Genomic DNA, 22,666 nt, shown 5'->3' with positions numbered 1-22,666 from the left:
AATATAAATGACAGAGTTGTTCCTTTTTGATGTTTCTGAGTCTGGGAAAGCTGGGTGCTAACCAATATGGCTGCCTCAGTACTGGTTATCCTCCAGACTCCTCGGCTGCTCTGCTAGAGGTGGATTTCAATTAAAGGGCCAGTCTGTAATTAGAATAAAACAGGGAATAATCCTCCCAGAATAGAAGTGCACCGACCTGTAATAAGACGGCACATTGAGAAAATCTCCCTACGGTAAGAACCGTATTATTAGCGTATGCGTAGAACATGACACACGATGTAGTAGAGCTGAGTTTGTCATGTGCGACACCTCCTATAGCCATAGTTGTCCAAAGGACTGTAGGTAAACGTTCTTTACTGGGAGAGTTAGACAGATCAGTCAGGTAAGATGTAGCAGAGCCGATGAGTGCAGAAGGAGCGGACACAGGAAAAACCATTGTCAGAGGTAGCAGTATTGAGTTTGTTATTTGGCACAACTCATTGTAATATCGGTGGTATATATATATATATATATATATATATATATATATATACACACACTGTATATGTTCTGACAAAGGTGTAGCAGAGCTGGGTTTGTCACATGCAACATAACTGATATTGTCACTGAGATATCAGCGTTCTTCCATAGAACCTCATGTAACTCAACAGGGCCATGTTCAGGAACGATACACCATCCTAGATGTGGCATCATTAGATGTAGCTAGACTTGGTCACTTGACATAACAAATCATGACATCCATTGTACAGAACTGTAGATAAACTTGTTTCATCATCTATACTATAGCAATGTATCCCCTAATTATCATCTAATGTAGCAGATAGAAGTTTGCCATTTGTCATTAATGGTTTTCCTTAGAGAGGACCTCTTGCCACCTCCACCAGCTTGAGCCCATTTCATCCTGATTCTGGCACAGTTGGAATTTTTCCTCTAGCCTTCACCGTTCCTGAGCAATGGGTGCAGTTACTTTTGGTGTCAGATAAGTTAACTAGACTCCCTAATGTCCAGTGGGTGATGTCAAGCAGGAGCAGGCGAGGGGGCGTGACTCAGGGTTCTGATGCTCAGCCTCTGATTGGAGGTCTGAGTCACGCCTCCTCCTGTCTGACATCACCCACTGGACATTAGGGAGTTTAGATAACTTATCTGGCACCAAAACTAACTGCACCCATTGCTCAGGAACGGTGGAGGTTAGAGAAAAAATGTAAGCTACGCCAGAATCTGAGGAGGGGCGTCTATTAAAGATTATGCTAAGATAATGTAGCAGAGCTGAATTTGTCAAGTCTGTTTTATGGCACATGGTGAGGGTCCCTATCATTGTAACAATGATCATTGATATAGGTCATCCTATGCACTATCTATAGCAATGCACCAATCAGATTATGTCAATCAGATATAGCAGAGCTGAGATAGTTACATGTCAGATATAGCTGAGTTGACATGGTCAGACCTTGTCACTTGGCACAACTTATTCGGATATCTGTGGCTGTCTATAAAGGTAAACGTACTGCACAGCTGTGATAGTTCAACAACTTTAGCTCTGCTACATCTCCCTATATGTGACCAGGTGTTCCCAGGGATCGCACTGAAATTAACCGGTTCTGTAAATGTTGCAATTTTGGACCGGAAAGGTAAAATCCACAGAACTAAGTGCCCGGGGTCCCCACAATGAGAGGGGCTGACAAGGGAATCCCTTGGGTTTTTAGCTGGCCCTCCTTGCACAATCCAGAGAGGGGGTGAGGGGTGTTGTCCTGCCGATGAACTTTCACCTCCCGAACTCTGCTCTCTTTTTATTGGTGACTTGAAAGAAAAGGGGGGAATGGAGTTAAAATAGAAAGAGAACAGAAGGGAGGGGAGGGGGCTGCTCCCCAGTGTCCCTATCACTTCTCCTGTGACCCCCTCCCCTGTGTGCACAGAGCCACAAGTAAGATTTGTGAGGGTTCAGGCTAAAAGCATCACCTCCAATATGAAGGCTTGGGTTAATGGAATTAGATGGGGGGCACTTACTTACATCAGGCGTAATAGAACACAGTAAGTAATGCAAAAGTCATGTGATCAGAGCGCCGCCATTGTCTGGATTTAACGATTAGATCTATGGCAAAAACTCAGCTGCTGCAGAACTTCTTACACACAGTGACTCAGTAAAGCAACTGCAAACCGAACATAAGTGACTGTGGTCTCCTATAGGATCTTGCTATTACAGAAAGAGGTTCTGCAGCAGTTTCTACAGCACTGCTGGGCTTTTACAATGTTCTCATAATGCAGAAGTGTAGTAAATGCAAAACATACTTGATATGTGTTTGGCAAGAGGTTCTGCAGCAGCAACGTTACCACAGACTAAAAGTTTCTGCAATATTAGGTTAGGGAGAAAGCAATTGTACAGAGTATTTGCTACAGCTGGGTGGCAAGAGGTTCTGCAGCGGCCAAGCTACTACAGACTCTGAAGTATGTATAATAACATGGTATGGGGAAATAAAGCAGTTATACATAGTGTTTGCTATAGCCACGCAGCAAGAGGTTCTGCAGCGGCAGTGCTACTACAGACTCTCAAGTAGGTATGATATGTTAGAGAGAAATAAAGCCGTTATGTGTAGAGTTTGCTATGGCTGTGTAGCAAGAGGTTCCGCAGCAGCAATGTAACTACCGACTTTGAACTACTTATATTAGAAAAAATAAAGCAATTGTACATAGTATTTGCCACAGTGGAACTGCAAGAGGTTCTGCAGCAGCAATGCAACTATAGACTCAGATAGTATATTATTATATTACAGAGAAATAAAGCATTTTCTATAGCTGTATGGTAAGAGGTTCTGCAGCAGCAATGCTACCACGGGCTCTGAAAGTATCTATGTTAGGGAGAAATAAACAATTATACATAGCATAATAATACAAGGAAGAGGTTCCGCAGTAGCAGAGCTTCACTACTAATTTTTTAGAGTTCTCAGCTGCTACAGAACTTCTTTGCTTAAGTGAATGAAATAAAAAATGCATGACATATAACAATAACAACCAGTGTTTGACATATCTACAGGAAGAGGTTCTGCAGCAGCAGATTTCCCAGACCTACTGCAGAACTTCTTTGCTGTCAATCAACAAAGTAAACTAGTGAACCCAACCAATATCTAGCAAAGTCCTCAGCAGTTACACAGCTTAGCCATAAAACAATTACTTGTGATATATGAAATGCAAGAAGTTCTGCAGCAGCAGGGTTAATAGAATCCCTACACACAGATACAACGTATAAGGTCTGCAGCAGCAAGGCTAGCAGCAAGGCTATCGTGAACCTCCACCTTCTCTTTCACACAGATACATATCTTGCTGAGCCAAGAAGTTCTGCAGCAACAGGGTTAATATAATCCCTACACACACAGATACAATGTATACTGCTAGCTAATGCAAGAAGTTCTGTAACAGCAAGGGTATCATGAACCTTCCCTCTCTTTCACACAGATACATATCTTGATGTTGCAAGAAGTTCTGCAGCAGCAGGGTTAATAGAATTTCCTCCCACAAAGATACATTGTATCTTGGTAATATAAGTAGGGTTAATAAACTACCCACTTCCACACACAGATACAATGTATTTTGTTAATACAGGAAGTTTTGCAGCAGCAAGGCAGAACCCCCCACCCCCTTTGTTCACACAAACACATATCTAACTAATGCAAGAGGTTCTGCAGCAGCAAGGCTAATAAAAACCTTACATCCATGACACACACACACACACACACACACACACACACAAATATATATATATTGCAAATCTGCCAGTAACTTCTAGCAATGCATGCTACAGTATTGCAAAGAATCCTTGGAAGATCCGCCTTGTAAGAGGTTCTGCGGCAGCTGAGAGAAGCCAGAAGGATCAGCACTACAGTTAGAGCAAGCCTTTAGCACAGCACAATCCCTGGCTTGAGCACAACCCCTGTTCCCATCTCCCCTGCCAGTCTATTGCTGAGCACTCCTCCATCCCCCCTCCCTCCTCCTCCTCCCCTCTCCTCTGCTTTTCCCCCTTTTTTTTCCTCCTTTCTCCACTCTCCTTCTTTTTGTGCCTTTTCCCCCTTGCATGCTCCCTCTCTCTGCTTTGCTTCTGTGTCTTGTTTACCCAGCAGGTGGATGTGACGTCAGAGACTGAACACAGCAAAAAATAACAACATCTAAATCCGCCAGTCCAGCGTGGGCACCACTAGCAAAGTGGAAAGAAGGAGAAGGAGAGAGAGAGGAGGAGGAGGAGGAGGGGGGAGCAAGAAAATAGTGCCTGATCCAAGAGCCCCCAGAGCCTTGAAGAAGAAAAGGAGGAGGAGGGGGGAGGAAATAAACAACAACAAGAGTGCAAAGAAGGGGTCGGGTGGGGAGGGGGCGCCAGAGAAGAGGGACTGCAGCCTGCAAGCACTGGAGCCTGGAGAGCTGGATGGGCCCCCGGTGAGCTCCATCCATCAGAGTGAGGTGTCCTGCACAGCAGCAGAGCCAAGCACCAGCCAGGGCTGCGGAGTAATCTATTGTTATTTATTGTGTGGCTGTTGCATGCTGTACTGGAATCGCATGTGCGTTTATAAGGAAAGAAAATAAATTAACACACACACACTGACACTGAGTGACAGGGTGCTGGAGAGCAGCTGCCGGTGCGGGTGAGTGTCGGGCGGCTTTGGCTGCACTTTCCAAGCTGCTCTTGCCCTATTGTCTTTTGCATTTCCTCACTTTCTCCTTCTGCAAGTTTTTTGTCCCCCTCTCTTCCCTTCCCTCTTCCACCCATAGCCCCCTCCTCATATCCTCTCCTGCTGTCATGCACTAAAAGTAACTATTACTACTTAAAAAGTAACTTTTCTCAGCCTTCTGCACCGCTCAGGATGCTGGCTTCCCCCTTCTCCTTCCTTAAGGTGCTTGAAGAATGTCATAGCTACATTGTTGTAGAAGATGGCTAGAGAGGGTGATATGGGATGGCCAATTTTGCCCCCTAAGGACAAGCTGCTCATAGGGGAGATAGGATTGATTTGCAGAGTTATGTGCAACTATGTCAGGGAACTTTTCTGCAGCACTCAGGTTATTGTCTTCCCCCTTCCCCTTCCTTAAGGTGCAGCTACCATTCCTGAAAGGTGTCATAGGTACCTTGTCATGGAAGAGGGGGACTATAGGGTAGCCAAGTTTGCCACTAAAGCTGCTCCAAAGGGGTCAGAGTTAGGTTTGATTTGCAAGGTGCAGGATTTGCAGGCAGAGTGCTGAAGTTCAGGGATGGTGGGATTGATACAGCAGGTTCTTGGGGCCCCTGATGGGCGACTTCTTAAACTTTTCTAGAGTGCCCTTGCTACATAGATGCTACCAAAGGGATAACCTCTACATAGTTACTTTGTAAGTGATGCCTTTTGACATAGTCACTACTAAAGGGATAACCTCTCTGCATACTTACTTTGTAAGTGATGCCTTGCTACATAGTTACTACTAAAGGGATTCCTTGCAACATAGTTCCTTCTTAAAGGCTACCCTTGCTACATAGTTACTTCTGAAGGGATGCCCTTGCAACATAGTTACCTTCCATAAGGAATAGAGATGATGAGATTGACTTGCCAGGTTTGGGACATTCTGTCAATTGGGCAAGGAGAATCAATGGGGAATTGTTTAAAAAAAATTTTTGCACCAGATGATAAAATCTGATTCACCAGGACAGAGAGTTGGGGGACTTGGACTGAAAGAAAACACCTTAGGTTTTGGAAAGCAGTGTATTCCCCAACGATCAGGCTTCTGTGTAATAATTCTCATCTATTGATTGTAGAAGAGTAAATAGTTTTCATTTAGGTTGCAAATATTTGTAACTTGTAGCAAAACAGAGAAGATTTCTTCACCTTCTATGGTCTCTGCTCTGCTAAGGAGTTGTATAATATAGGTGACTAGGTTGACGTTTTTTAGATGCCCCTTTAAGAAGTTCTTATATCCACCAGGACCCATAGGTACTACTTCCCCAATCCTTGTACCCTTAGTTCTCGTGCACTCACATCTGTTGATGTGGTCTCCAATGTATGGGTATTAGTAATGTATATCCTTGTGGGAAGCAGATCCAGTTTGTGTATTACCTGGAATAGCTCAGATTATATTGGGGATCTCCAGATTCTATTTGGGGACTTTTGTAGTCTATTGCATTGAAGGTCAGTTTATCCTTAAAAGGCCCATTAAGGGTGTCTATGAGCCTTAGGATGAACTTTAGTCCAAGGTATCTGTCATGTAAGGCTTGTGAACTGCTTCCTTATGCTAAAGTTTGAGACTTCCTCAAATTCTTATTAGGATCCCCTACAGTTTTATTTAGAGATCTTACAAGGAAGTGACTGAGCCCAGTCTAGTTCCATCCACATCCCAGCCTCACTCTTCTGTCTCCATGTCATCCACATGCATGCTTTCCTTTGCCCTGATGTATATTCCTCTCCATTCCCAATGCTGATATGTTACTGTTATAATGCACAATTTTTTAAGTTTTTATTGTTGTAAAATTGTTAGAACTTGTTTCATGTCTAATGGGAAATAAAATTCTCCACCTGTCCTAATACATTGCATCCATTCTTTCTTTATTAGTGCACGCTAATAAGATCTTACTGAAGAGTGACATGCAAGAAAAGAAAATTAAAAAATTTAAAAAAAAAAACCCCGACTGCTGAAAATAACCTCTATAGATAAAAATTACTGAGCAAAGTTTATTCCAAATGCCAGTGAAAGTTGACAGCCTTCCTTTCCCTTGTAATTGCTGGGATAATAATTTCCAAGTCTTTTTCTACAAATACCATCTGTAAGATGATTATAAATTATAAACGCTGAGGCTTTGAACCATCTGACATGATGATCCTTTTTTTTTTTTTTTTTTCCCCTGAAATCTAATAAGGATGCACAATATGCAGAAAAAAAAAAAATTACAAATAAAAATTTGCTTAAAATACAAGATTCTATTTCAGGCAATGAAGGAGCAGATGTGCTAAAAATATTAATATGGCTCATTATTATAATCAGTTACATTTTGTGTATGGAATATATTACCGGACAGGTAAATATATCATGTACCTACAAAGTGTAGACAGATAGGATGTACATAGTGTTGTATAGGATACTTTCCATACGTCCTATTATAGTTTGGAGACCTGTAAAGTGCAGCAGGTCCATAGGCTTTCCCCGTCCTATGAAGGTGTATAGGTGTACACCTGGAATTTTTTTTAAATGAACAACAACAAAAAAATGCTATGTAATATAAACTGTTAGTGATCTATAAAAAAAATTGCTATGTAAAAAAAAATAAAAAATTCCATGCAATATAGGCTAATAGTGATATGTAAAAAAAAATATAAAAAATTGGCATGTAAAAAAAACTAAAAAAAAATTCCTTGACATATAAACTGATAGTGATCTGTAAAGAAATAAAAAAAAATTGCCATGTAAAAAAAAAAAAACTAAAAAAATTCCATGAAATATAATATAAACTTAGTGATATGTAAAAAAAAATAAAAAAAATTGCCATGTAAAAAAAAAAAAAAAATTTCCATGAAATATAAACTGATAGGGATATGTAAAAAAAAAAAAAAAAATTAAAAAAATTTCCATGTAATATAAACTGTTAGTGATATTGTATTTTTTCTTTCCAGGCCCCGGTTGTAAATGATGGAAGGGAAAATAAAATCAATCATTTAGTTTTTGAAACCAAGACTCCAGCCAGGTGTGTATTACACTATACATACAGACCTATAGAAATAAGTACACAAATATAATACCCTGTTTTAATGCATGTTGATACTTTTTTTAAAAATTGTGATTTTTTTTTTTTCTTATACTTTTATGATTTTTTTTTTTTTTTTTTTTTTCTGGCAAAAGTCAAAATTCTGCTCCCTAAAATGTGTGAGATCCCAAGTAAGCCACCAAAGAGAAGTATTGTATGTTTAATATATTGCTGTGGAAGCATTCTCTTTTCTGTTCTGTAGTCTCCGGATTAGTCATTGTCTGAGTGAGAGAGGGGAAAAAAAAAAATCTCTTTTTTAAAGGAGGGGGGGAGAATAAGTAAACAGTCTTCAACAAGTGAACCTTGACAACCTAGATTAAGGAGTGCAGTGGAGATCAAACGAAGCTTCTACTGAGCTGTTGTCAAGTACAGGCTGGCTGCTGGCTCTGGGTTAGCAAGCCTACAAGTTCACTTATGCATAAATGGACTATTGCAAACGCTGGCCTTTGTGGTGGAAGCAAAAGGTGCAGAATTCTGAGCACGGTCTCATGGACGTATCAAACGTGGATTTTTTTGTATTTCATTTTTTAAAAAAAAAAAATTGCAAAAATTCTCCTTTAAAATTTATAATCCTCATAAAAAATATTTTTAAGGGCCAAATAAGGCCCCCAAAATTTCCTATAAACAAAAATACTAATTGTCATGATAAGACATTTTTTATAATTTTTTTTTTATTATTTAACTCTTGCTTGCCAGGTTAGTTTGAAATAATAAAATATTACTAAAAAAAAAAAAAAAATTCTCTTCTAAATCCACCTTGTGATGCTCGGGGCTGAGCAATTTTCACCTTTGATTTGATAAGGCTGTAAAATCAAATTGCACTCTCGAGAAGTGCCCCGTGTTATATAGACTTTAATCAGGAACCTATGGATAGATGAATATGTAATGATTCCATTTTGCCCTTTTTATTAGTATTTTTTATAATTAGCCCTATTTCTGGAGCCCTGATTGTATCGCCTAGGTTATTGCTATTAATGTACCATTGTGCAAAAAAAAAAAAAAAAATTCCCATACTCTGTGGCATGTGGTAATGGGTTAAAGTTTTATAAATTTTTGATTTTTTTTTTCTAAAAGATTGTGATATTTTTTTTTTATTTGCAAGCATAAAACGCTAGTGCCAATTCATTACGATTCCAGGTGTCTTTTTTTTTCCCGTCGCATCGGGCGTGTCGTTATATTTTCGGGGCCGTGAAAGCACCACTCGATATACTCTAAAGTTTTATAGTTTTACTTAAATGTGGTGGAAATATATTAGGGGCTGTCAGGCGGTGCCATAGATTTTGTTTATGAGATAAGCTACTTTAAGTACTTGCGTTAGAGAAACTCGTTTAACCCCCGTAATGAAGAGCGCTAAGTGTCGAAATGAGGGTACTAAAAAGCCTTTTGTGCCCTTTGCTCTTTTGCAATAATCTTAAATTACTGAGATTTTACTGTACCTTCAAGGGACTGGGTTTCGAGGACTTGGGAAGAAGTGAGTTCAGGGATTTAGAGGAGGCTTGATACCTGTATAGTATAATAGCTATAAGTAGGACTGCTTAGAAAAAAAAAATAATAAAAAAATTCAAAAATATTAAATCTATTTTTGCCATGTTTTTGGTCGGTCTCCAACGTAACTGCTGCTGGTGACAAAATATTGTACATTTGACTGTAAGATTATGCGAGGAGGGACATTTGGTTGAAACGCGTTAATGTATAATTCAGCGGAGGATGGGGATGTACACCAAGCAGAGAATATAAAGTCAATTGAACTCTTCCGTCACTCTTGTAAGGTATTTCCTTGCAGATTGGCTGGCTTGTCAGACACAGAGTGGAAAGCAGACCCATCACATTTCACTAGATGTTCATCTTAGACGCTTGTTTGTCAAGCTGCTGTCCAAAAAAACTCAAGTTGGTAGAGCTAAAAAAAAAAAAAAAGAAGCCAACAGATGTTAGTTCTTTCTCAGTCATGCTGCCATGAATCTGAAGTGGAATTATGGAGTAAGATATCAGTCCTGGATACATAAAAAACAGACGATTTACACAGTGTTCAGAAAGTGCCTGGGTTCTTGGTGGAACCTCAGTGGATCCAGACAACGTGGTGGGAACTCAAGTGCGTAATTCTAAGATGACTATAAGATTGTACGGCCATTTTTTTGCACATTTTGGGAGTCTGTACCATGATTGTGTATTGTCTAGATGTTCCATGTCCATCTTGAAGTGCTTTGCTGCATCACAAGCTTGGCCTAATCTTGAGGTCAGTTGAGGCCTAATTTGGAGTTGAGATTGTTCTTCTCGAAAGTGTGATGGAGAATAGACCAAGTGCATTTGTATATCTGAAGTTGTGATGAAGACAAGACTATGGCCAAAGACAGGTGGTGGGTGGTAAATTATTCTTTTTAGCATGGTAACGTTTATGGAACTTCTCCGAGAAGGTGGAAGATGAAGGTGATGTAGATCAATGACAAGAGGTGGAGATGAGGTAGATCAGGGATAAGAGGAAGAAATGACGTAGATCGGGGATAAGAGGTGGAGATGAAGTAGATCAGGGATAAGAGGTGGAGATGACGTAGATCAGGGATAAGAGGTGGAGATGAAGTAGATCAGCGATAAGAGGTGGAGATCATGTAGATCAGCGATAAGAGGTGGAGATCACGTAGATCAGCGATAAGAGGTGGAGATCATGTAGATCAGGGATAAGACGTGGAGATCATGTAGATCAGGGATAAGAGTTGGATATCACGTAGATCAGAGATAAGAGTTGGAGATCACATAGATCACGGATGGGATAAGAGGTGGAGATCACGTAGATCAGGTATAACAGGTGGAGATGACGTAGATCAGTGATAAGAGGTAGATCAGGGGTCACCACCTGCATTGTGTGGCACCACTATCCATGCATGATGCCATTGTTCAGTTCCTACTGTTGGATTGTTGTAGTCTTGGACTTTGTGTTTTTTATTCGCATTGGCACAGCCAGTTGTGATCTACTCAACTTAATCTGTCAATACTAAAATATATTAAGATGCATTTGTGGAAGGTTTTACACCTGGTGCCTAATACGTATTTGTAATTCTGGACCATTTTGTTCTACCTTCTTTTTAGATAGTACCAAATTTTTGAAAATCGCTAAAGGTGAACTGTTCCTTAAAGGGTTGACGTTGTTTAACTTGTGTGATCTAAGTGTGCCAGGTAGTCATCATCGTACAGGGAGGGGGCCTTGCTTGCTGCCATCTGATGTTTTCCGTACTAGGTGGTGTCCTGTGAGACAGTGAGAGCCTTTATGTTCAGGCTGAATCATCTTCTCTATGTGATCCCCTGAGATTAGGGGAGAAGCTAATATTTCCACCACAATCTTGTTGATGGATGATTGACATAGTGTCTCCTCCTTCAACTCTTTAAGGGCATCCATGGACAGTGGCCATAGACTGTAGTCCAATACTGTCTATAGATGTATATAGCCTTAGGCACACATGCACTTTAAGGAAGCGTGCCTTTAATTTCTATACATTCCATGCTCTTTTGATGTCCTCATTACCTACATTAGATTACAAGATCCAATATGTTACATACAAGATCTCATTACAGCTCTCACATTCATCATGTTTTATACATTGTCACCATGGTGCGGTATATTTAATTTGACCTGTCATCAATCTACAAATTGTCAAGACTCCAACTTTGATGTAACCTTGTTAGCACTAACTATACGTTTCCCAGTAAAAAGGCGATGTAGGCCAAGATGTCACCGCCTAATACACAAACTGTGGAGTTGTGTAAGGACACATCCCAGACATCTGCTTTGAGATGTCCACAGGAGCTTCTGTCCCTACCATGGCAGATCCCCCCCCTCCCCCCATATCAGCACCATGTTGCGGTTTTATGCTAAACATATTTACAATTCATTGCAACGGAGCATGCACTATAAGGTAGGCCTACAAGGCAACATATGTCTCGTGACAAAACTTTGCACCAAAATTGTGTGATTACAACAAATTTCTTCTCAAAGTTTTAGCTTTAGATGACTTTTTCAGATCTGTGATTTGGCTGTAAAAACTCAGTGAAGTCGCAGACTTGTTGCATGCAAATCGTAGACATATGCAACTTCCATTGAGGCCTGTGGGTAACTGTTGTATGGGACTTGCAACGTGCAACCAAAATCCATCAGGTTTGGATTATTTGTGACTATAACGTCACAGTCGCATGTGCTAAAGTGACACCGTAGAGTTGCATTGAAATTTTTGTACTTTTTGTGACTTTTGCGGGACGTCATGCACTATAGATATTAACACGAAGCCCTAGCCTAAGGCAACATGTATCGCACAGCAAAAAGTGAGCGACACAAAAGGTGCGTGCAAGTTGTGCAACGTTTTTAGAGCTGTGATCTCTATTAAAAACATTCAAGTCATAGACATGTCGCATGAGCGTCGATGTTGCAGGTGACTTCCATCGTCGTCTATTGTAATACAAATGTGGTATTTTATCAAGCTACTCAGTCCTAGAAATATTCCTTCTAGTGGTGAATGTAGCACCAGAAGATGGCACCATATGGCAGCACAGGTCTGTAAGGCAGAACTACAAGAATTCAATTGTGCTGCCATACAAGCTCAAGGCAAAGCTGCAATACCAATCAATACCACAGACCAGGGTGGCACTATTTCTGACAATATATGTGAAGACGTGAGCCCGTCCTCAGACAATGCACAGTAGGTAGAGTTGGCTGAGCACATGCTAAGTGTGATTTGCAGAGATGGGAGATGTTGGCGTTCATGCTTTGTCTGCTGTCTGGAATACAGCACATGGAGCCGCTTTCTACATTTGCTGTGCTGCAGATTCTACTCCATAAATCTCCTGTGATATCTGCATTGATCACAGTGCGTTTCGAGACCCCATGCAACCACGGGTCATGTGTCCAATGGCTCATAACCTTGCCGGGAAATAGCATTGTAGCATCCTTGGCATAATTCATGGATGGCGCACATTGTGGGACTTCATAACTCAGTCTATAATAAATTCCGTTCTCTTACGGTATCTTATGGTCTGTCTGTTTTATATTGTTTTTAAGGGGTTCCCTGGGAATATACAGATAGAACCCAAAGTGATAAGATAAGATAATCCTTTAATAGTCCCACAGTGGGGAAATTTCAGGGAACCTGAACCTGCTGAGCGTGGGGAGTGCTGATATTATGGTAAGGGGCACGGGCGTGACTTGAAGCTCTTGGGCCCCAAAACCAAAATCTGTAGTGGGCCCCCTATCTATAATGTATTGTTTATAGTACTGGTCTCCTCATATTGGGAAGAGACAGTGTATGGGCTCTTGGGCCTAGGTGTGACTGCATCCTCCGCACCTGTAGCATCCCATACATGTTTGTATGTCCTATCTATATGTTACGTGTTAAATGTAATTGTTTGCAGCTCTCTCCTTTGTTATTTCCCCCTTGTCCAACCCCTACACTTGGTACAGCCCTGGTACGGGGCATTGGGTGGGGCCTGGGAGATTTATTAAGCTGTTTAAAACCAAAACCGTCTCCGTCGCCCATAGCATCCAATCACAGCGCAGCTTTCATTTTGTATTCTGCTCCTGTAAAATGAAAGCTGCGCTGTGATTGGTTCTTATGGGCAACACAGACGGGTTATGATTTTAGATTAATAGATCTGCCCCTGTATGGCGGAAACTTCCACAACGGCTTGACGTCGATTTGAAGAGGTGGCCATCTTGGTGAGAAGTCTCCTGCCGAGAAATCTGTGGCAGACAAGTTCCTAACAAGGCACAGAGTTTTTTGGTCAGGATTTTGAGGCGGAAAAAAAAATCAATGCAAGTCAATGGGAGGCGGAAAATCCGTCTCGTGTTTTTTGAATGTGTTTTTTGATGCGGAATTGTTAAAAACCGTGAGGTGTTTTTTTTTTTTTTTTTTTAAGATAATGCATGGGCACATTCAAAAAACACTGCTAAAAAAAACTCCTCAAAAAACGCCTCAAACAACATGCCAAAAAAACGCCACACAAATTTTTGTGTTTTTTTTTCCTGACCTAAAAACTCAGCCTCCTATAAGTATGTAGATATAAGGCAGGGTATCCATAATAACCAGTCTGTCTCACACCCAGGTATTCTGAGACAGACTGGTCACCTGACACGCTTCCTAACAAACCCTTAGGCCGGGTTCACACGGAGTATTCTGGCTCGTAATTTGGTACGTAGACGTCGCGGGAGCTTTTGCGGGTCTTATACGCTCCCATTGTTTTCAATGGGAGCCGGTACCGTATACGCGGCGCTATTTTGCGGCCGCCGCAAAATCACGGCCGCAAAATAGCGCCGCATATACGGTACCGGCTCCCATTGAAAACAATGGGAGCGTGAACGGCCCGCAAAATCTCCCGCGCCGTCTACGTACCAAATCACGAGCCAGAATACTCCGTGTGAACCCGGCCTTATATAAGTATGTAGATGTAAGGCATGGTATCCATAGCTTCCAGTCTGTCTCAGACCTAAGTAATTCAGGCTGTGGCGCTCTGCCAGGAACCTCCATCCTTCCAATCTTGAATATTTCCAAAACAGTGCCACTTCTGTCAACAGGTTATGCATGGTATTGCAGCTTAGCCCTATTTACTTCCCTGCAGCTACAGTACCAGGCACAGCACATAGACAGGTGTGGCACTTTTTTGGGGGGAAGAAAGTGGCCATGTGTTCCTAATCCCGGACACCTTTGTTCAAATCTATTTTAGGTTCTAATAATAGGATTGGCCGCGCGTTCGCAACGTATTCGTGTCACTGGAGGCGTCGCTGTCGTCTTCTCTGAGCTCATAATTAAAATGTTGTATTATGTAACATCTGTGGAGAGAGTCGGGTAATCGTGTTATGGCAGGTGTCAGAAAGGAGGAAGGAAGGAAGCGTATCCATGGGACGGCGGAGACATTGTCTGCCTTAGAAGAGAAGATACTAGATGAGAGGGGAGGATTGTATGTGACCCGCCAGAAAGGCTGACCTTTAACCCCTTCCATACAAACACTAAGACTAAAGAAAGGACAAGAGGAAAGGCACACATTTTTAAAAAATATATTTTTATTTTTGACTTTGTGAGTTGAGTTCGTATCTTGGGTTCTGCACCCGTCTTTACATTATAAAGAGATTTGTTTGGTTGAACAGGAACATGAATACGAGATTCGTGTCGACGAATATTTGTGAGGTTCATCCCTTCACCCTGGTTCATTCCAAAATTAAAATGCTTTTATTATACTTTGGGGTCTCCCAGTGGGTGGGTGGGGTACGTGAGAATAATAAACAGCTATACTAACCATTCCTGGACATCTTGCGGATCCTGGCGTCTTCTTCTGGCCTCTGGGTCACTATGGCCCCTCTGTTAGACAGTCATTTAATTGGGTGGGCCCGAGGAACCTGAGTCCAACCCTGGATGCAGGCTACATGCAGGGGCCCTCAGTGGTCATGTGGCCTGCATCCAGGGTTGGACTCAGGTTCCTTGGGCCCACCCCATAAAATGATTCTCCAACAATACGTAAGAAATAGACCATAGTATCCTTCATATGTTGGTGTCTTCTGCTGAACCTCTATTGTATTAGAGCCTGGGCTTACTGGAAGATCCCGGGCTCTGGTTGGCCAGTCCAACCCCATAGGTGTCACACTTGGAATATATAGTTTCAGGGATGTGGCGCTTCCTTTCCTAAGCTGCAATGTGACCCTGGAAAACAACAATACTGATGGGTTGTTCTTTGGATAGGCCACCAATATTAGATAGGTGGGGGTCAAGCATTTGACATTGCAACAGCTTTGTCCTACTTTGTATTGGTGCAAACAATGATCAGGCCAAAGCACATTCCCGAGTGCTACAGAACCGTCCACCAGCTAGTAAGCCTGGGCACCAAGACGTGGACCCCTACCAATCTAATCTATGCTAAGCATAGTCTATCCATATGGTCATTCTGGAAAACGCCTTCAAAATTCGAGTCGAATATTCTTGAAATTTTTGAACTTGCTTCTTGCTAAATCTTAGGCCGCATTCTTAGTCCGCCGGTCTGGTTCTTTCCATCTCCTTTTCCTTGCATGTGTTTTTCTTCCCTTTACGCCGCCGCTAATTATTTCGTGGCTCTGATTTATCCCTGGGCCCTTCTCCGTATTCCCTCTTTTCTCCTCTTAGATTTTTTTTCTCTAACTGGAGCTGTTTATTCATTAATTAGTAATTCCAGCGTATTAACACACCACTGAAGTTAAGTAGTCACATTTCCCTAGGCGGCCGAGAAAACTCGCTGCAACTTTATGCGACTGGACAAGTTCTGCCATTTACTTGGGCTGGAGGAAGCTCGGGATGCCAGAGTATATTAGCGCAGATTAAAGGACGGGCTCGTTGTTAGCCGAATGTGTGAAAGAAAATCAGCTGTGTTTAATCCAGACGCGCTCTCATCAAAATGCAGAAGTAAACATTATTTTCATCTTCTGTAAGGGAAGAAATTGTACTGACAACAATGAAAATATGAGGAGATCAGACCTTAAGGGCTCCCCCCACCCCCCTCTACTTTAGCCGGCGGTGAATTGTCAGCTTTGATGCTGTGAAGTTTATTTCACGGAACTTTGAGTTTGGCAGCTAATTGAATGGTTATACGTGGAAATTCCTTTAATTCAGTATCCAAAAATCCAGAAATTTTGTCCACCATTTGCAAACTAGTCAATTTTTTGATGCCGATGCTTGGGAGCGTGAACTTGACCAGGACACGAAATGTTCATGCCACCTATAACAGGACCAACTAGCACCTGCTGGATTCAGGAGATTTGCCCAGTTCTTCGGGACTCCCGGAAGTCAATCCTTTTTGTAGGAGCCTTCTGGATGTTTTGGGAGAATTGGCAAGTATGGCCATTCGTCTCTGGGATGAACTCAACGAGGAGAACAGACCAGTTAAGAGACTCCTCTTTTTAAAGAGATTGTCCATCCTCTGAGGGTAAGTTCACACAGAGTTTTTTGCTCAGGATTTTGAGGCCGTATTCGCCTTAAAATCCTGACCAAAAAGATGGCTCCTATTGAAATCAATGGGAGCCGCTCAGGAGGTTGTGCCAGCTCACGAAAAAGAAGCGAGGTGCTCTTTCTTTAGGCCGTTTTGCCTCACAATTTGGTCTGAAGACACTCCCTCCTCTGGACTAGGCCCATTCATTGGGCCTAATCCGGAGCAGAGTGCGCGGCTGGATGTTGGTGCAGTGCACTGGCTTTAAGTCGTGGCTACCCGGTTTTTGGATCGGAACTTGAGGCGGCCTCCGCTTCAGGTTCCGATCCAAAAACCCCCGTGTGAACTTACCCTTAAACTTTTTACTAAAGGTTTCCATTGGTGTACTACTCACTTTATAGATCCCTCGTTGCTATTGTGCCACCACTTTTCCCAATGGTCTCTGTCTCTTGACCTCCAGTGATGACATTTCATCATGGACAGGTGACCACTACATGTCCGAGTCGGAGGCCAGGATACAGAGACTACTGTGTTACCTGAGCCGCAGCAAGAGTGTGATGAATTTGTTATTTTACATCATTGGACTCTTGTGGCCAAAATTTCAAGGGACTGGACAACCCCTTTAAATTAAGTTAGAAATTTGTTAGGCTTTTAGTATTTGACTTTGTGAACTTTTAATCCGATATTACCAGGAAGCCATCATGTGCTCGGCTAATCACTGTGAGCTATACACCCCTCTAGAATATCTAAGATGTCTTAACAGGGCACATGGACAGGAGTTGTCTTAGGTACTTGATTAAAAAGTAAGGAAAGAGAAGACTTCATGGTTGTGGTTTGATAGTTGGTGGCCTTGGCTTGAGCCAACACAACAGGAAGCCCAATTTAAGTTTTCGTCAAGGGTCCTGTCCCCTCTATTACTGTTGTAAGTGTTTCATTGCAACCCTCACATTTGTGTTCAGGTTTCCATTCTTCAGGCCCACATGGACAGAGACCCTGTTTGCTTAAATAGCGGCTACATACAGAAACCCATGGACCCTACTCGGTTTCCAATAGTTTCATACTGAAACTGGCAGAGAAAAAGTCCTATAAGCGGAATCTGGGACGCAGTCTCTGGCGACTCGAATGCTGGTGTGAACCTAGCCTTAGAAGCCGCGGAGACCTCTGTAACGGCTCGTTCACATGGGGCAAGAGGGGGCAGATTCTGACGCCGAACCCACATCAGAATCCGCCCCCTCACAAAATAGGTCTATGTAGACCACTAGATTTCTTTTTTCCGTGAGCTGCCCTTTCTTCAGGCGGATTCCGTGGCCCTGGCGTCCGTCTCACGACAGCACCCTCTGGACTAGGCCCATTCATTTGGGCCTACTCTGGAGTGGGAAGCCGTGACTGTCGGAAGCCGCGGCAGGCGCATTTTGGTCCTATTCTGACGCGGCTTCCCGCATCAGAATCAGGACCAAAATACATGGTCCCGTGCCCTGTGTGAATGAGGCCTATCTGAGCCCCTTGGTTAGGTAATGGAAATAATAATGACCCATACATGTGCTACAGTCATAATACTGCACCAGAAACTGATATGGGGCCCATACTGGGCCCAAAAACTCCTCAGAATGGTTCCACAAAAACTATGGTATATTCTATCACATTCCATAGATATTTTAGTGGAGATTTAACAGGGCCTTACGTGAACACCATATGGTGACCTTTCTCTTCAGAATACAATCCTATAGGGACCTGTGTTGACATACAGAATCCATGCGTGCTGCTCTGCTGGGACCATTGGGACGCTCTTCATATGTAGTTATATATATATAGGCACATAACGAGTTTCATGGCGTATTATATCCTGAGATTTGTTGATATTTCCCCTCTGAATTGGGCCGTTGTGTTGTATAGTCACATCCACACCTCCGCTTTCCCTACTGAAGTCTATCTTAAACCAAGCGACTTGTGTTATTTTTTCCTCAACGTCTTGTAACCGAGACCATGACGATTTTATGACGGAGGGTTTCTCGAACGTAGCGGGTATTTCCTTCAGATTAAGTCTTGCACTATAAGGATTGTTTGATGCCAGGTCATTAAAATTTTTAAGCGTACAATCAATTTCTGTTCTCGCCGAGTCTTGTACTTTACAGTTTTTGTTTTTTTGCTTGCTACTTCAGTCGAGGGTTGTCTGACCATAATTTCAAGTACATTACGCCTAATGCCCTGAATAGTGATGTTAAACTTCAAGCAACCATGTTTGATGTTCTCTCTGACAGGAAAACCAGAGAGTGGAACAAAAAACTGCTACGTCCCACCACCCTCTCGATTCGGCCGTGGTCTGTGCTTAGAAGAAGCTTTCCAGTCTTTTTGCCTTGGGCAGTAAAGTTTATATTGTAACTGGTTGGGATCCAAGTGACTAGACACGAGGGTGGGGGTAGTGAGGCTGGGGGTGGGGGGTGGGGGTATTTATATACTCGCACCTAAAGTTTTATTCATTGGGTTTAATTTAAAGCGCTGACCAAAAGTCAACACGGAGTTAATACCTGTAAAACAAGTTCTCCTGCCAGATGCGTCGACTGGAATACGTGTTTAGCCCTTTCCAGACAGCTGCCATGTTAGCTCGATAATCGCTCTTCTTGTGCACCCTATTACAGTGGAAGGCCTCTGCTTTAAAGGGATTGTCTACTTTGTTATAACGGAAGCTCACGGATAAGCTGATGACATGGTATACTGCTGTTGGGAGTTATATCCATTTACTGCTCCTTCCAATAGCTCCTCCGCAGGGGAAATTAAGAATTGCATGCATTAAATTAATGGTTCTCCATCTTGCTGAACTTTAGCGACCATACTCTGAAACCTTTGTCTTTGGTATCAAAAAAAAGTTTGCCCAGACCTTGAATGCTACATTGAATGAGGCTGTAGACCCTTCAGTAGGTTATTAAAATGGAGATCCCATGTCCTATGCGAAAATAGTGCCACCGTTGCACGCTACTGCTCCATTCATAGACTATGGGACTGACAAAACCTGTGAATCCCATAGAGACAGAATATGTGGCAGCGCACAAGTCCAACCGTAGCTACATTTCAGCGGCGGACATGAGATCCCCGTTTTTGTGATTTACGGGGGACTAACAGTGGGACCTCCAGCCATTAGACACTTCTCTACCCTCCCTGTGGATAGGTTATGGAAAATGGGGCATCCCCTTTAACATCTTGTAGCTCTGTGACCTTCGTTTTTTGTCGGTATGCAAATGAGTTGTCTCGCAGCACTTGGGGCGTCCCCAATGCTGCAAGAGAACTCTCCAGCGCCGCCTCCGTCTTCTTCAGGAACGGGCTCTTCCTATGTCTTCTTCCGGTGCTGGGGGTCAAACTTCTAGGCCTCGGGGAGAGCCGACTGCACATGCCCACGGGCCACAAGAAAATGGCCACTTATTGTGTAAGCGGCCATTTTTCTTGTGGCCGCGGGCATGCGCACTCGGCTCTGCCCAAGGCCTAGAAGTTTGACCCCCCCATCGCCGGAAGAAAACGTAGGAAGAGCCCGTTCCTGAAGAAGTTGTAGATTTAGATGATGTAGATTTTTATGAGGGGAGTTTTTAGCTTGTATGGTTTGTACCTTGAAATGAGGTTGGGACTGGATCATCATAAAATTGGTGTATCGGTAATAATTTACATGTAGCAGAGCTGAGTTTGTTACTATATTCTCCATGGAACCTAACTGCAATAGTCACCAATTCAGCTCTGCTACGTGTGCAATTTGTGATACAAAAAAATTCTCAAAAATCTCTGCAGAAGGTTTTTAGCTTTTCCAGGCCACTTGTGTCTACATAGATGTTCTCTATAATGTGGTTTTTCCGGTGCATTTCGTCAAGTGTTACAAGCTGATTAGGGAAGATAGATGGCGCAGACGTGTTACACGCAGCGAAAGGGTCACTTGTGAGATCGGCCGCACTCAAATCTCCTGCATGAATCAGACTTTATGGCCTTTGATGGTGCTGATGCCTGGAGAACCAGCGATGCATATCTTCAGCAAATCACCGGCGTGATCATAGAAATCTATCAGCTCCTTTATCATTACCAGATTAGTGTCCGGGCCGAGCAACGTAATAATCTGTAAGACATTTCCATTGAGGGGTAAAAATGAGTTCTGAGGTTTGTTCTTTGGGTATATTTATACCCACTCATGTACCCCTTAAAATGCACACCTGAGGGCGCTATAGGACTCTAGATGAATGGTCTTGGTTCAGTAGGGATAATACTGGAAGGGAACTCTTTTACTGCTTGTTGGCCGCTTGTTGTCCTCTTCCTTCAGGGCACTGGTGGGGTCTTAGGTCACAGATATAACTGGGTTTTATAGGGCAGCCACATTGCATTGGTACTTGGACCCCCCCCCCTACTGTTTATTGCCTGTACTATGGCAGCACTGAGGTGCCCTTCATGTGTTCCACAAGTGCCATCTGTAGACTATTCTGTCAGCAAATAGGACATAATTGAGGACGGGATCGTCCCATTGACCCATTTGCCAAGAAAGTTGAGCTTGATCTACTGGGCATGCATGGTCCATTGATATGAATGTATATGGGGGATGTGGGGTGCTATGTTTATCTCATTGGACAGAAAAAGAAAACATCTTGACAGATCCATGTCCCCCTTAAAGGGGTTGCATAGTTGCCAACAATCCCAAATTGGCTGACCTTGTCCTGAATTATCAATGGCCTACTTTGCAACCCAAAGTAGGTCAGGAGGCTTTGTGGAAACAGTGCCCCAAAGTGGGTGTTTGCAGTGCGTGGATGGTGTTTTTTGGCACTTTCAGGGGCAGGGCTTAAAGGAGTTGTCCAGGAATTGGACAAATCGCAGAGGAACTTTACAAAAAAATCATACTCGCCTGTCCCTGGTGCTCCGGTGTCTGCCATTACTGTCCGTGTAGGTACATGCTATACCTTGGTCGAGCCATTTGCTACAGGAAAGGACCTACCAGGACTTACGGGAGCAAAGGTTCAGCATACACCTGAACTGACTTTTTCTGCTTTTACCTTCTTCAATAATAAGATCACAATGTGACCTCCTTTTTCTAGCATGCATTGCTATGTAAACAGGAAGTCACTCTCGGGCGAAAATCCGCCTACTACGACTGTTGCGGATTCCACCTCCAGAATAGGCTCAAATGAATGGACTGACTCCGGAGGTTGCTGCCACGAGGAGTCTGCCTGAAGAAAGGGCAGCTCGCTTCTTTTTTCCGCTAGCGTTCAACATGCCGCTAGCAGAAAGAAGAACGCTAGCGGTCTCCATAGACCACTATTCTGAGGGGGCGGATTATGACGTGGATTCCGCGCCATAATCCGCCCCTCTGCGCCCGTGTGAACTAGCCCTTAGGTGGTCACCATGCCCCTATTACCATCCCCTCCGTTAACAGTTCCATTAGTGCGGCATCTAGGTCCTGAGGTGACATCATCCTTACAGTCTAAGGTCCTGGTGGGTGCTCAGTTTTAGTATAGGCTCATTGACTTCTATGTGAAAGTGTCGTGGGCATGCTCTGTGACCTGTGCAAATGTCATTGTGCAGGGAGGGGGAAGATCATCACCTATTGTGAATGGAATATCCTGTAGGTGTTAGGGTATGTTCACAGTATCCATTGTGTGCAAGATTTCAGGATTATTTAATAAGAAGAGTGATGGGGGGAAATTAGAAAATAGAAAAAAATTCTTAAAAAACATGTATAAATTAAATATGATGAAAACAATAGGCATTCCCTTTAAGTACACAACATGTCACTAGCAATGATTTATCCACTCTGATGCCATGTCGAGGGTTGAGTAATATGTATGTGTTTGCTCTTGGGATTATTGAACTCATGAATATATTACAATGATCTGTAATAACAAGCAGTAGGTTTAGGCTGCGTTCACACTTTGGAAGTTTCGTGTAGTTTGCTTATTTTTTTTCCTTTTCGTTATAAACTACCCATGAGGTGGCGCAAGTGAAAAGAACACAGGACACGATCATTTCTTAAAGATTTTTATGCAA

At 42.7% G+C, this 22,666-nt stretch overlaps 1 protein-coding gene across 4 annotated transcripts in view; it reads left to right on the top strand.

Moving 5' to 3' along the window:
* The first annotated feature begins 4,429 nt into the window (after positions 1 to 4,429).
* The window catches only part of FOXP1 (forkhead box P1), a 497,110-nt gene continuing 478,873 nt past the window's right edge, over positions 4,430 to 22,666 (top strand). For all 4 annotated transcript variants that reach the window (XM_075287502.1, XM_075287498.1, XM_075287504.1 and 1 more), the window contains exons 1-2: positions 4,430 to 4,625; positions 7,611 to 7,681. The gene's annotated coding sequence lies outside the window, so the exon portion shown is untranslated. The remainder of the gene's footprint in view (positions 4,626 to 7,610; positions 7,682 to 22,666) is intronic.

The sequence above is a fragment of the Leptodactylus fuscus genome, chromosome 9 (assembly GCF_031893055.1).
Source record: "Leptodactylus fuscus isolate aLepFus1 chromosome 9, aLepFus1.hap2, whole genome shotgun sequence".
In the NCBI taxonomy this organism is placed as follows: Eukaryota; Metazoa; Chordata; class Amphibia; order Anura; family Leptodactylidae; genus Leptodactylus; species Leptodactylus fuscus.
This window is presented reverse-complemented; position numbering and strand designations above follow the sequence as displayed.